The 12,673-nt window shown below is 30.7% G+C and overlaps 1 pseudogene; it reads right to left on the bottom strand.

Moving 5' to 3' along the window:
• Positions 1 to 10,479: 10,479 nt before the first annotated feature.
• LOC149197599 (calmodulin-like protein 3 pseudogene) lies at positions 10,480 to 11,078 on the bottom strand (annotated as a pseudogene).
• Positions 11,079 to 12,673: the final 1,595 nt, after the last annotated feature.

Consider the following 12,673-nt stretch of genomic DNA (forward strand, 5'->3'; position numbering starts at 1 on the left):
AGGGATAACTTTACGAAAAAAGGAACTTATAAAAAGAGAAGGGAGGGAACATATTTTTCCATTAGTCATCGAAATGGCAGTGTCAGTTGCGTCACCCTTGAACATGGCACTTGTTTGGTTCATTATCTCACAAATGGGTTTTGGATTTCCTATGAGCCATACCATTCATATGAGTCTCTTTACTCCTTCGGTTGGTTACGCTTCCAATCATATGGAGTGTGCTTCGATGCCTCCTCTGTCATTGCAAGATATCACATGGTTCTCATTATTCATGCTACCAAGTCACTCTTGTGTCGTGCTGCTATGTGTTCAATGGAACTCTCAGCCTGTGTCGGCCATTTGCAGTTTGTATATCATCGCTTCATGACTTCATCCATTCATCAAATCGTCCTCATCTATTCTGTGTCGATTGATGGGGGATACATCAAGCCCCTCCTTCGACGGATCTTATCCTATCGACTTCAGCTTATTATCCAGGAGCTTGATCTAGGAACCAGTAGTACATTGGAGCTTGATTTAGGAACCAGTAGTACATTGGAGCTTGCAGACCTTAGTGGCAGGCTTCCTCGTGATCCATAATTGGTTTATATCATTGACTCAAGATTGGTCGAGTTCACTGGTGTTCGACATTAAATCATCTATTCACACTTAGTGGACTGTACTAGGTACCTTGGGGTCCATTTTCCTCATTAGTGGATTCCCTCACCTCTGTTACTGGTTTACCTCATTGGATGGTAATCAAGTGGTTTCTACTATGCTTAACTTCATCTCATCTATTCACATGGTGTAGATTCGTACCATCAGGGTTATGTTGAAGACCCTGGATTAGGGAAATCTCACTCTTATATGGTATCCTTCCCAGGTTGTGTTGGAGTTATGTATCATTCATGTAATTTGAGGACTATCTTAAGACACTTCTTTGTATGTCATGTGTCCATAGTCCTATTGATGTATAGTGTGACATAGATCTACGATTGCATTTTTTAGTGGCTATGATCTATCTATTGAGTCGCATGGATCCACTGTGTATGTTTGCGTGGCCATGTTCTAGCATTTCATGTCATGGATCCATAGTGTATTTTATGGCCACCATGTTCTGTATCTTCTTATGACTGAGCATGGGTATACCTGCCTCGGGATTTTATCAGGACAAATGAGACTTCAACTCCAATTTTTTTCGATCTGCATCCCTCGCTTTGTTTCCTCACTCCCATTTTGAACTCTGAGTTTTATCATAATGTATTTCAATGATCATCTTATCTTTTGACCTCATACATTAGGAGGCATCTCTTATCAGCCTATTTTACCCTTCTGGGCCAGTGACCCTCAGCACTTTAGTCTGATTGAGTTTTTTCCAGACCTAGGACTCCTTTTTCTCCATTTTGACCCTTAGATGTTGGCACAACAACCTATGGGAGCGACCAAAGCCTCCTATATGCTCTCAGGCCTTCTCTGTGAGAGCATACAGGGATGACTTCTAGAGTGCCTTAGTCCCTAGGAGATCAGTTTGATTTTTCATCTATTCGAGTTGGCCAGGGCTTATCAGTTAGAAGTTTCTATGACTTCTCTTTGTCCTGAGCATCTAGATACATCCTCTCGGGACCTCTCTTCTGCCTACTTATACTGGATCATTCAAGAGGGTCAACTAGGTTTTGGAGAGTTAGTTTTGAGAGATTGATCATGAGCCTATGCTGCTATTTTGCTGCCAGAGTGAGCTTGTGAGGTCTTTTTCCATTGGTCTACTACTCTTCATACTCATTTCTTGGACATAGTGGGGAAACTCTACTAGATTGTGGAGAGGAATCTTGGAGGTGAAGGTATAACATTGAATTGATATTTCATAACTAATGGAAACAAATTTTCCCTTCCTTACATGAATTTGTGTTTAACACATTTTATGGTTGTATCTATTTCTTTTGATCTAACGATCTTTCGAGGAAGATAATCTGCCATCTTTGTTTGGTTGTGATTATGTGTAGGGATAGAGATCTGGTGTGGATGTGTTGGATCACTCAAGTGGAGCGCAAGATCTGCATCAAACTCAAGACCCTTCCCTGAAATGCAAGGATTCCAAGTGTGATCTCTTTTCTTTGTAGCAAAGATTCGACTGCTTGCTACACAATTGAGAATTTGGGATTGGGACCTCTCTACTGTTTCCTTGGTCTTGTCTTTCTTTGTCTGGTGATGTGATTTGGACACAAGATCATGGAGAAACAACTCCTTGCAGATTTAGTTGCAACATCATGGTCAAGTTAGATGTGAGATTGGTGTAGAGGTCCTTTGTTCTCGGGTTAAGGAACCCGCATATAGATTGTACATATTCATATTTTAACCTATAAAATTTTAGAAGGAAACAAAATGACTTAACCAATAGGTATATATTATTTATAAAATAATTTTTCTTGAGTGCATTTGACATCCACAATATTTTAGTTTTATTTCTTCATTTTAATATTTTAATTTTTTTTTTTTTTTTTTTTTTTTTTTAACTTTAAATTTTATCTCATGTCCATTTTGGAATATAGCTTCTAGAATTATAATTTAATGAGCCTAGATTCAAATTAATTTCGCATCTACCAAGCCCCGAGAGGGATCAAATCTCTTCAGGTGCAAATTTCTTTTACATTGAAAAGAGATTTGATCCCTCTAAATCCTTGGTAGGTCTGAAGGTAAGATGGATCTAGGATCAAAGTATTTATCTTACTATAAAAGAATGAAACATTTCATCTTAATGTAAGATAATCATTCCATTATTATGTTTGTGACCTCATTTTGCTTATCATCACATTCTAAATTTTTACTATCTTTTCTCCTTTTTCTGTGTGGTTAATGGACCTAGAGATGGGTGAATATTTGTACCAGGTAATTCCACATGAAGGGATTAGTTCCAGGGAGCTTAACCCCAAGGGTGTAGAGAGAAATTAAACTTGTGAGCTCTCAATAGAGCAAAGGTTCATTAACTACCGAGACTTAACCAATTTAAATAACCCTCGGGGCTAACTTTTTGCTCTTATTGATAATTTAAAAATAGATTAGTTTTAAATTCTAATATTTTATATTATACATAACAATTAAACTTAAAACAATAATTATTTATCCATTAATAATAATATTTATATTTATTAATTAAATAATTTTTTAAATTAATTATAAATTAAGAGAATGAAACATTTCATTTCCCTAGAAAAAATATCCAACTTGTATCTAGATAAGGTGGTCAAATTGCTTCTAAGGAGCAAGCATGTTAATCTTTAGTGTGGAGGATAATAATATCCTCTTCCTATCACCAGAGCTACACCCATTTTGACAATTTTAAAAATATTATATTATTTCTAAATTTCAATATTATATGAAAAATAACTATTTCAATGCTATAGGCCAAATATTTGAGGTCCTTCAAAAAAGTGCCAAATAAACATGACTATCCACCTAGCATGGACCCAAATCTTTGTTCAAAATAGTGTATTTATTTTTAGATCTGGATATTTTAGATCAAAAATTTATGATCTATTAAAAAAAAATTTATGACTTATTAAAAAAATGAGATTATAGTTGTTGGGTAAAAACCTTTAAAATTTAAAAATAAATAAAAACAATTGTAAATCTCTATATACTAGGCAAATATAAAAGAATATCTCAAATTTACAATATTTTTATAATTGTTATAAATTTTATTTTCCTAAATTTAATAATATATTTTGGAATCTTTAATTTTTTAAATTAAATTATAAAAAAACAAAACTTTTCCTTTTTACATCATTATATCAAATAATTTTTCCTTTAAAATAAGGAAATTCCATTAAAATCATATCTACCACCCCGAAAGGTCTTTTAAAAAAAAAAAATTGAGATGCAATAAAAAAATTACATCTATTTTCTAAATATTTAATTATTAAAATAAAATATTTTTTATAAATATTTAATATTAATAAATTTAAATGATGCAATAAAAAAATTACATCTATTTTCTAAATATTTAATTATTAAAATAAAATATTTTTTATAAATATTTAATATTAATAAATTTAAATGAAAAAATAAAATAGGTTGATTAGCTTCCCATCACATAAATAAGTATATCCCGTATAATAATAAAAATTCATCTTGGAAAGTCACCAATATTCTAAAATTCTACATTTTTCTTATATAAAATAATAATAATAATAAATTAAATTCTAGTTTTTTTATATAAAATAATAATAATAATAATAAATTAAATTAAATTAAATAAGAGATGAATAATTTCACAACCGGTTAAACGAAACAATTATAATATTCTCTTATTCATATAAGATATTCACAAATCCTTCTCCAGTTTCATGGTTACCAAACGTTGAAGAGTTATCATAACCCTTATTGAATTGGCTCACAAATCCTTTGCACATTCCATGGCTACCAATCGGTAAAAGTTTTGGAAAGGTTGTTCCACTCTAGAACAAATAGAGAGAAAGGAAGTCAGCCATGCTAGCCATCAGAGGCTGGTTGTTTAACAAATGTTTAGGATGGACATCTGTCATCAATTGGTTCTGGTGTGAGTGATCATCAAGGTTATGCTTCAAAGCTGAGGAAAACTAGCACTAAACATAACGCTTTGTGAAGAAAACGATACACTTTTCGGCAACTGTATATATACACACAAAGAAGAATACATTTGCGGGAAATTGTATATATATAGAGAAGAATACACAAACCAATTAAATTGAAATAGCCCTGATCATTTTAAAGGTTTGAATAGCATGTAATACAAGGTGCCCAAATTCACCATTGTTGAAAACCTCATAGAGTCAAGTTTCCTAACCATCCCCTTTAATCTTGATTAGGAAATTTCTTTGAATATAGTGTAAAGCCACATGCTCCCCCTATATCCCCAAGTTATACATATAGAATTCACTAATAGGGGTACATATGCATAACCAAGTCTTACAATTATATGCTATTTTACATGTAGCTAAACAAAATTTCCATCTCCAAAGCATATTTTTTTTTATTATTTTTTATTTTGTCATTGTTGTATTTTCATCTAATTTGTCATTCTCGCTTCACAAACTTGATGCTCCTTTTTTGCACATCTTTCATTCTCTCCTTAGTTTCCCACAACCATTTCTAATTGTTGCTTTCCACGACTATCTTGGTTTTGTTCTTTCCTTCTCGTTTTTCCTACATAACCAATGACCATGACATAACATTTCATTAGGTGCCATGAGGGAGGGGGAAGAACCTTCACTCCTCCACAAGTTATACCAAATTTGTAGAAAAGTATATGTGTCTCCCAAACAACGTAAATTTCTCTATGTTCTATGTTTGTGGCTCTAACTGGATGCACCTAATGCTCTCCTCTCAAGATCCAAATCTTAATTAAAAGAAAACATCTACACAAAACAACAAAAACCTGATTGACATGTGAAAATTGTGAATCTTCCAAATAATTGATTAACATAGATGTGTGAAAAGTCTCCCTTAATAGCCATGGATCTTCCTACTCCACCAAATTCTGAGCTCTTCCAATGGTGCCTCAATTACTTCAATGCATGAATTGTCTATTCAATGGCTCTCTCTATTCAATCATTTCTCTATAAGCAACATGAATTTCCTCCAAACAATGACTCATAACAGTAATGGATCATGGCTCATGTTTGCGATGGGTAGCTATGAAGGTTATAATGGCCATAGTTAGAAAAAGAAACTCTCATTTCTGTACCTCCCACAATAGACTCTTCAACAAACTTGCCTTCTCCAAATGGGTTTTTATTACTTCCAATTCAATTATCTGTGTGTTGAAGCATTAACTTTATTAATTATTCATAAGCACTATTTTGTCTAAATTGGATAATTAATTAATAATAATAATAATAATAATAATAATAATAATTAATAACAAAGTCTGAGAGATTTTTCCTTTACCTTTTGTCATGATAATAATTGTTTGTAAAAATAAGATGAGAGAAATAAATCATAAAATATCATATATAGCAACAAAACATGCATATCATGCACACCATGATTTAGCTTGGAAAATTATAATGGAGAGAAAATAAAAAACACATATAAACTATGCACACCATGATTTACTTTGGAAAATCATAATAGAAGGAAAACCAAACTAGTAATACTTACATTATCATTTTACTTAAATGCACCCAACTTGGCGAACACCCTAGCTTCAACCAAGTGGGGTTTCCACTTTCTCGACTCTCCCACAATATTATGAAAGATTCCCAAGCCTTTTAAAGACTTTAATCACATATAATACCACTATTAGTGTATTTTTCATAGAGTCAAATTTACCTAACACAATATGATTACCATATATCCCCACAATATTATGAAAGATTCCCAAGCCTTTTAAAGACTTTAATAACATATAATACCACTATTAGTGTATTTTTCATAGAGTCAAATTTACCTAACACAATATGATTACCATATATCCCACTTAGCGTCAAACTTCAAATTTATTATTTTGGTGAAGTAAAAAATTCAAGATACTTATAGTTTTTGAAATCTCTTAAATTTACATTTTTGTGGAAATTAATAATATAATTTATTTATTATAAGTAATTTCACTAAAATTTTAAATCCACTCATTGAAATGTAAAATGCACTAAAATCCATTTATTAACCTATAAAATCCATATATTAACCCATAAAATCCATATATTAACCCATATCTAAATTATGGTAGAAACAATATTTTTGAAAAGTTAAGTGTGAATCCATTTTTTTAAATGTATTAAATTCATAATTGTGATATTTGGTATTTAGATTTATATAATAATAATAATCTAATTTTAATATCAAGGTCAAGTTAGATGTGAGATTAGTGTAGAGATCTTTTGTTCGTAGACTGAAGAATTAGTGTATAGGTTATATATATTCAAATTTAAACCTATAACATTTTAGAAGGAAACACAATGACTTAAATATCAGGTATATATTATTTCCAAAAGAGTTTTCTTGAGTGCATTTGACATTCACAATATTTTAGTTTTATTTGTTCATTTCTTTTATTTTTTATTTTTAACTTAGACCTGAGATTGGTGTAGAGATCTTTTGTTAGTGGGCTAAGGAATTAGTGCATAGATTATACATATTCAAATTTGAACCTATAACATTTTAGAAAGAAACACAATGACTTAAATATGAGGTATATATTATTTTCAAAAGAATTTTCTTGAGTGTATTTGACATTCACAATATTTTAGTTTTATTTGTTCATTTTTTTTAACTTTAAATTTTATCTCATGTCCATTTTCGAATAGAGCTTTTAGAATTATAATTTATCCAATTAAGATTCAATTTCTTTTTTGATCTAACAAGCTCGGAGAGAGATTAAATGTCTTCAGGTGCAAACTTATTTTAAAGTGAAAATAGATTTGATCCCTTTAAGTCCTTGGTAGATCTGGAATTAAGATGGATCTAGGCTCAGAGTATTTATCTTACTATAAAAGAATGAAACATTTCATCTTAATTTGAGATAATGAGTCTATTATTATGTTTGTGACCGCATTTATCTTATCATCATATTCTAAATTTTCACTATCCTTTCTCATTTTTCTATGTGGTTCATGGACTATCTTTTCTCATTTTTCTATGTGGTTCATGGACTTGGAGATGTGTGAATATTTGTACTTGGGAATTCCACATAAAAATATTACCTCCAAAAAGCTTGACCCAAAGGTGTAAAGAGAAATTAAACAAGTAAACCCTCACTAGAACAAAAATTCTTAACTATAAAGACTTAACCAATTTAGATAACCCCAGAACTAACTTTTTTCTTTTATTATAAATTAATTACAAATTACGTTTAAATTCTAAATTTTTCTATTAAATATAACAATTAAACTTTAAATAATAATATTTATATTTATTAATTAAATAAATTCTATAAATTAATTATTAATTAATCAATTATAAATTAATTAATTATAAATTAATTAAATACTACCAGACATTAAGAGAATCGAACCTTTCTTTTTACTAGAGAAAACATCGGTTAAATTACTTCATAGAAGCAAGCATGTTAATCTAAGTAAGACTGTAATGTTAGCGTGGAGGATAAGACCACGACCTAGACCTACTTGACCATTTTAAAAATATTGTATTCATTTTTAAATTTCAATGTTATATACGGAATAACTTTTTCAACATTGTGGGCCAAATAATTGCGGTCCTTCAAAGCCAAAGAAAGGTGATTCTCCACCAAGAATGGACCAAAATGTTTGTTCGAAAATAGTGTATTTATTTTTAGATCTCGATATTTTGGATAAAAAATTTATGGTTTATTACAAAGATGAAATTATAATTGTATGGTAAAAATAGTTTATTTATTTATTTTATTTTATTTTGGGTTAAATTTACCAGTAAATACAAAAGAATATCTCAAATTTAAAATATTTTTATAATTGTTATAAATTTTATTTTGGTAAATTTAATAATATATTTTGGAAATTTTAAATAAAATTATAATTATAATTAATTATATATAGATATAGATATATTATATCAAAAATTTTATCCTTTTAAAATAAGGAGTTGGGATTAAAATCATATCTATCACACATAGAATGTTTTAAAAATAAATAAATATAAGATGCAATGATAAAAAGGAATTATATTTATTTTTCTAAATATTTACTTATTAAAATAAATTAAATTTTAGAAATATTTAATATTGATAAATTTAAATGAAAAAATAAAATGGTTTGATTATAACTTTTTATCACATAAACAAGGGCTACATAGTAGCTAGTAAGTGTTTCTTTGGTCAAAATTAGTTTAATTAAACTAAAAAACAATAGACATAAAAATTTCATAACAAAAATAAAACAACTAATTAAACATTATATTATTGAATGTCATTACCAAAAATTAAGAAACGTTATTAATTAATATTGTATATATTAACATATATACACTTTAATATATATATATATATATATATATATATATATATATATATATATATATATATATGATGATGATGATGATGATGATGGTGGTTAACGTCCTGAGACCAAATAATGATCTATCGGACCTAAAGAGACAAATTATTTATTTTGATTTAAGATTTTATTCCTATGCTCAAAAAGCTTGGAAAGAAGCCTCCCGAGTTCACTATAATTTTGGCATTGTAAAAGGCTAGGAAGGTCAGTATTGTAACAAAGGTTGTGAAATTGACTAATATTGACTAATATTATCAAACATTATTAACTAATATTGTATATATTAACATATATACACTTTAATATATATGTGTGTGTTTTAATTTTTTATTAATGTATATAATTTTTTATAATTAAATAGATTAAAATATGTTTTTAATATAATAATAAGTCATATATGGAGAAAAAAGTAAAAGTTATGAAAATGGAATAGTAGAAAAAGGAAAAAATAAAAATAGAAAGTTAAATACAAATGAAAGAAAACAAAAAACAAAAAATTAGTAAATAAAAAGAAAATAAAACTAAGAATAAAAAATTAGTAACTAATAGAAATGGAAGTTACTAAACAACCCATAATAAGACTTTAACCAATTATCTTACAAATATATAAATTTAAATAATAATAATTGTGTATTAGTTTGTTTTTTACCAAAAATTTATGTCAAACAAACTAATACACAATCAAAGGAGAACTAAATGCCTAATACCAGCAAGAGCATGAACATAATAAGTATATCGCCTATAATGATAACAATTCATCTTTCAAAATCACTACCACTATACCATTCTAATTTTTTTTTTTAATAATAATAAAATTAAATAAAGAAAGATAAATAATTTCACGCATGCAAAACTAATCCAGTATAATCTTGAAAAATTAAAAAAACTTCTTTCTTAATCCTATAACATATTCACAAATCCTTTACCAATTTCATGGCTACCGCACGCTGAAGAGTTATAATAACCCTTATTGAATTGGTTCACAAATCCTTCACACATCCCATGGCTAGCAATCGCTAAAAGTTTGGAAAGGTTATTCCACATTCCATGGCTAGTAATCGGTAAAAGTTTGGAAAGGTTGTTCCATTCTAGAACATACAGAGAGAAAGAAGGATGCCGGCCATGCCAGCCATCAGAGGCGGGGGTGTTTAACAAATGTCTGGGATGGAGATCTGTGATCAACTGGTTCTGGTGCGAGTGACTATCAACGTTATGGTTCAAAGCTCAAGAAAATTAGCACTGAACATAATGATACACCAGCTCAAGAAAATTGGCACTGAACATAATGATACACCTTTTGGGAAAAAAGAAAAACATATATATATATATATATAAAAGAATATATCTGTGGGCAACTGTATATATACAGGGAAGAATACACGAACAAGTAAACTGAAATCCCCTCCGCTAAGATAATAACAGAATGATCAGCCTGAATAATCTATATTACACGGCTATGTATTATTATGATTAACATGAATCCATATTACCCGGCTATGTATTATTAGTAAAATCAAGATCAAATAAAATTCCACAGTTAATTTCTGCCAAGTCCCGTGCTCATCATCGCCTTAAACTCCATATAATTGACCATCCCATCGCCATCTTTATCAACTCTCTGTATCATCTTCTTGCACTCCCCAATCGCTCGGCCTTCCTCGAGACCCAGCGACTTGAGCACAGACTGGAGCTCTTCCACAGTTATCAAACCGTCGCCATTCTCGTCGAAAACGCCGAACGCCTCGGCCAGATCCGCGTCTTCAAGATCAACCTTTGTGTCTTCTTCTTCTTTTCGGTCTGGTTTACCAATCATCGATTCATAGAGCGTAACGAACTCATCAAAATCCACGTACCCATCGCCATTGACGTCCACGGTTCGAATCGTGCAGGCCAATTCCTCTTCGCCAACGCACAGCCTGAGGTTATCGAAGGACTCTCTCATCTCCTGCTTGCTGATCAACCCGTCGCCGTTCCTGTCGAAGGTCGAGAAAACCCTCCTCAGTTCCTCTCTGCCGACGGCGTTGTCCGACACCCCTTCGGCTGAATCATCCGCCATTGTTAAAACCTTCTCAGAGGGCTTGAAGTCGAACCAGAGGTTGAACTTCCTGCGGAACAAAGAATTGAATAAAGGCCGTAAAGAAAATGGGTTGTCAGATCTGAGCTCACCTTGTCGATATACACTGAAAATCCCACAAATTATTTGATTTCCTCAATTAAATCTGGATCCACTAAACCCATCGAAACACAGTCAATATATCTTATTGCAGCGACTGTATGTTGGTGTACATGCACCTAGATTACCTCCATGCACCTAGATTAGCTCCAGTTTTGGTGTACATGCACTTAGATTAGCTATGTTGGTGTACATGCACCTAGATTAGATTAGCTTCAGTTTGCATGTGGCACATGTACACATTAGCATAAGATAAAGCACAGTTAGGTTTAGTTAGCTTTAGTTATTGCATGTACAACTAAGGTTAACGTAGTTGCTTTTGTGTATTTATTCTAAAACTAATATTGTAAATTCACTTTCATTCTTTTCTCAATTTTTGTTAGCTTCCTTCCTTCTCTTGCAAACTTGTTATTGTTTTACAGATCTAGATCTATCTGTGTATCACTGTAACAAAGAAACCGCACCACGCAACGTAACGTTGAAATATGCTTCTGAGAGAAACTCTGCTCTCATACGCCAACGCCACGATTGAAAAATAACGGCTGCCTGCGGAGAATCTTACACACGCCACAGTCCATAGAACCTTCTGCTGGGTGGACTGGAAACCGATTAGAAGATATAAATTTGACGATATCTGCCACCTCCAAGCGCGTTCCAAACGCGGAGTATACACGGCCAGAGGTGGGGGCCGCCATCCCGCGTGAAGTTATGATGGTTACGAGTAACGATATTTAAAAGTTAATTTAAAATTAATAAACGCCAAATTAAATAGTAATACTTTATCATTTATTAAATAGAGCGTAGTCTAACGACGCCACAGTTTTGCCCAGCGAAAATTTGAAAATAATGAAAATTTGACACCGTAAGAAGTTAGGCAGAAATTTTGGGAAATCAGCGTTTCAGGATTTTGGGTTGCCAGAATTTTTATGAGCACTATAAAAGTTGGTAGAAATTTAGGAAATTTGTATTTCAGGATTTTGGGTAGTGGGATTTTGATGGCGGTGAATGCATTTCCACTATTAAAAATATTCAAACATTAATATAGACATATTTTTTTGAAGAAAAAAACTTATCAGATTAAGCCCAAAAACTTTCCAAACTAAATTGTGACTACTATAGACAATGTCATTAAATAGTAATGATTTTATCATTTATGAAATTTGTTCAGGGAAATAAATATATTATAATTTGTCTTTCAATCACTTTGGAGCTAAAATATTTTAAATTAAATATTAATTCTTTTTATCTATCAAATTTGTATGAGACAAACAAATATATTATAATTTTATTAGGATAGTTTAGGAATGAATTTTTTTTCATTCTTCTTTTAATATAATATAGGATTTATGGTGGTAGAAATGATATTGATTGTTAATCTAAATTCATTTTTAACTTTGAATCTACTAAGTATTGAGAGAGATAAAGTCTCTTTCATTTTAAAAATAGGCTTGCACCTCAAAAACATTGATCCCTTTCAACACATGTAGATCTAGAATTAAGATATATATAATATTCCTTCTTTCATAAAAATTACCTCTGCAAAATGCCTATTTTACCT

The sequence above is a fragment of the Pinus tabuliformis genome, chromosome 2_2, assembly GCF_031772625.1.
Source record: "Pinus tabuliformis cultivar Carrire ecotype Pingquan chromosome 2_2, CPIR1, whole genome shotgun sequence".
In the NCBI taxonomy this organism is placed as follows: domain Eukaryota; kingdom Viridiplantae; phylum Streptophyta; class Pinopsida; order Pinales; family Pinaceae; genus Pinus; species Pinus tabuliformis.